General features: G+C 44.5%; 1 non-coding gene across 1 annotated transcript; it reads left to right on the top strand.

The window, feature by feature from the left end:
- The first annotated feature begins 658 nt into the window (after window positions 1-658).
- Trnar-gcg lies at window positions 659-733 on the top strand. Its single transcript has one exon. It is a non-coding gene; the product is annotated as a tRNA-Arg (tRNA).
- Window positions 734-3,832: the final 3,099 nt, after the last annotated feature.

Below are 3,832 nucleotides of genomic sequence, written 5' to 3'. Positions count from 1 at the left end.
TTTCGTTCTCACATTTGTATATATTCTATACAAAATTATAACAAGGGCGGCACGAGGCACACATATAAAACATGGTAAGACACATGAGGATGTAAATAAAACAAAAGTCGGAGCCGCAATTCCTTTTTAGAAAAAAGAAATTGCCTATTTCTGTTCAGTGAGAATCATCAGAAATCCACCAGCGTAACACATACATTAAGCAGGATATTAATACTTAATAAGAACATGCTATATAATTCCAACAGTATTTTTCAACAAATCAGTCGCTTGTTTCCAGTTATCATACTGTTCCCAGAATGAGTATTTTACTCTGCAGCGGAGTGTGCGCTGATATGAAACTTCCTGGCAGATTAAAACTGTGTGCCCGACCGAGACTCGAACTCGGGACCTTTGCCTTTCGCGGGCAAGTACTCTACCAACTGAGCTACCGACGCACGACTCAAGCCCGGTACTCACAGCTTTACTTCTGCCAGTACCTCGTCTCCTACTTTCCAAACTTTACAGAAGCTCTCCTGCGAAACTTGCAGAACTAGCACTCCTGAAAGAAAGGATATTGCGGAGACTTCTGCAAGTTTCGCAGGAGAGCTTCTGTAAAGTTTGAAAGGTGGGAGACGAGGTACTGGCAGAAGTAAAGCTGTGAGTACCGGGCTTGAGTCGTGCTTCGGTAGCTCAGTTGGTAGAGCACTTGCCCGCGAAAAGCAAAGGTCCCGAGTTCGAGTCTCGGTCGGGCGCACAGTTTTAATCTGCCAGGAAGTTTCATATCATAATGTTATCATACCTAATTTCAAACAAGGATACTGACCAGGTGGCATTTACCTTCCACATTTTCAAAGTCACGATTTCTTCTAAGAGTACGGATAAGATCAAGTATTTTATACTTCTTCAGAGCTAGTATCGTGTTCGTACTGTGATGTGTTTTCGTCATGGTATTACAGCCATTCAGGCGTACTGGTGAATGGGAAACGTATCAAACTGGGACAAAGTAAAAGTTCTTCTCTGATAAATATGTCTGATTTATACGATAATTATTCAAATTATTCATACAGTTAAGCGAAATGGAAATTTAGGCGAGGCGTTCAGTAAGTAATGCAATGCCTTTTTTCTGAAAGCAGTTTGGTTTTATACAGGACCCCAATACAGCACATTTTTCCCCGATCTTTTTGCTACAAAATCGTACTTTTCAGTATAATCTACGTTCAGTGCGATGCAAGGCCTGTAGGCCCGCATGGTAGGACTCTACTGGTCGACGCCGGAGCCAATGTCTTCCTGCATAAAAACCTCCACATCATCCACGTATTGCTTTTTGCGGAGTGCATCCTCCATTGTGTCGAAGAGATGGAAGTCAGAAGGTGCGATATCTGGGCTGTCGGGTGGATGAGAAAGAAAGATGAGAGGAATTCGTCTAGCAAAATTTTGCACGAAGAATGGGTTATTCATCCTTAACAATTTTTAAAAATCATGAAAGGCGATCGGTTTAAGTTAATAAATCACTTGAGAAGGCTAGGAGAGTCTTTCTGCTACATAGAGCAGAAAAACACTTATTACACTAACGGCCATTAAAATTGCTACACCAAGAAGAAATGCAGATGATAAACGGGTATTCATTGGACAAATATATTATACTAGAACTGACATGTGATTACATTTTCATGCCATTAGAGTGCATAGATCCTGAGAAATCAGTACCCAGAACAACGACCTCTGGCCGTAATAAAGGCCTTCATACGCCTGGGCATTGAGTCAAACAGAGCTTGGATGGCGTGTACAGGTACAGCTGCCCATGCAGCTTCGACACGATACCACAGTTCATCAAGAGCAGTGACTGGCGTAATGTGAAGAGCCAGTTGGTCGGCCTCCATTGACCAGACATTTTCAATTGGTCAGAAATCTGGAGAATGTGCTGGCGAGGGCAGCAGTCGAACATTTTCTGTATCCAGAAAGGCCCGTACAGGACTTGCAACATGCCGTCGTGCATTATCCTGAAGAAATGTAGGGTTTCGCAGGGATCGAATGAAGGGTAGAGCCACGGGCCGTAACACATCTGACATGTTACGTCCACTGTTCAAAATGCGGTCAGTGCGAACAAGAGGTGACCGAGATGTGTAACCAATGGCACCCGTACCATCACGCCGGGTGATAAGCCAGTATGGCGATGACGAATAAACGCTTTAAATGTGCGTGCACCGCGATGTCGCCAAACGTGGATGTTACCATCATGATGCTGTAAACAGAACCTGGATTCATCCGAGAAAATGACGTTTTGCCATTCGTGCACCCAGGTTCGCCGTTCAGTGCACCATCGCAGGCGCCCCTATCTGTGATGCAGCGTCAAGGGTAACCGCAGCTATGGTCTCCGAGCTGATAGTCCATGCTGCTGCAAACGTCGTCGAACTGTACGTGCAGATGGTTGTTGTCTTGCAAACGTCCCCATCTGTTGACTCAGGGATCGAGGCGTGGCTGCACGATCCGTTACAGCCGTGCGGATAAGATGCCTGTCATCTCGACTGCTAGTGATACGAGGCCGTTGGGATCCAGCACGGCGTTCCGTATTACCCTCCTGAATCTACTGATTCCATATTCTGCTAACAGTCACTGGATCTCGACCAACGCGAGCAGTAATGTCGCGATACGATAAACCGCAATCGCGATAGGCTACAATCAGACCTTTATCAAAGTCGGAAACGTGATGGTACGCATATCTCCTCCTTACACGTAGCATCACAACGACGTTTCACCAGGCAACGCCGGTCAACTGCTGTTTGTGTATGAGAAATCGGTTGGAAACTTTCCTCATGTCAGCACGCTGTAGGTGTCGCCACCGGCGCCAACCTTGTGTGAATGCTCTTAAAAGCTAACCATTTGCATATCACAGAACCTTCTTCCTGTCGGTTAAATTTCGCGTCTGTAGCACGTCATCTTCTTGGTGTAGCAATTTTAATGGCCAGTAGTGTACATTGCGCGAAAGGATCACGAAGATAAGATACAAGGAATTAGGGCTCATGCGGAGGCATATAGACAGTCCTTTTTTCCTCGCTCTGTTTGCGACTGGAACAGGAAAGGAAATGACAAGAAAGGACACAGGGCACCTTCCGCCACGCACCGTATTGTGGCTTGCGGAGTATCAATTTAGTTGTAGATGAGTATGTGGGGAGACCTGGGGACACATTAAGGTTTCAGACTCATTACACAATGGTAAGACATCGATTACGAAACCATTCTTAAACTGCAAGATGCGGACTTTGGCCACAGTTTATTGGCTACGAACTACATACGAAAACTCAATAAATTGCAAGAAGGTAGGAAATTAGGGAGATGGGATTTGGTTAATTACAAGAAAAGATATTGTTGAGACTTTGAAAGTTAGAATTGGGCAACACTGGGCTGAAGTTGGGGAAAGGACTACAACAGAAAACGAATGGGTAGTTTTGAGAGGTGAAATAGCGAAGGCAGCGGAGGATCACATAGGTAGAAAGACAAAGCTCAGTAGAGATCCTTGGATAAGTCAGTCATTGTTGAATGTAACTAACGATAATATGAAAATGCAGAAAATAGCAGGTGAAAGGCAATAGAGACATCTAAAAGCTGACATTGACAGAAAGTGGAAAATAGCTAAGCGGCAGTTGGTAGAGGACAAATTCTAGACTGTAGGAACACGCATAGCTACGGGAAAGGTAGATGCAACCTTTAGGAAAATTGAAGAGACTGTTGGAGAAAAGATAAGCAGCTGCGTTAATAACAAGAGCGCAGATGACAAGCCAGTACTAAGCAAAGCAGGGAGAGTTGAAACATGGAAGGAATATATACTGCCTAAACAAGAGGAACAAACTACGGT

Source organism: Schistocerca piceifrons, chromosome 2 (genome assembly GCF_021461385.2).
Source record: "Schistocerca piceifrons isolate TAMUIC-IGC-003096 chromosome 2, iqSchPice1.1, whole genome shotgun sequence".
Classification (NCBI taxonomy): Eukaryota; Metazoa; Arthropoda; class Insecta; order Orthoptera; family Acrididae; genus Schistocerca; species Schistocerca piceifrons.
The sequence above is the reverse complement of the archived record's forward strand: the minus strand, read 5'-3'. Positions and strand labels throughout refer to the sequence as shown.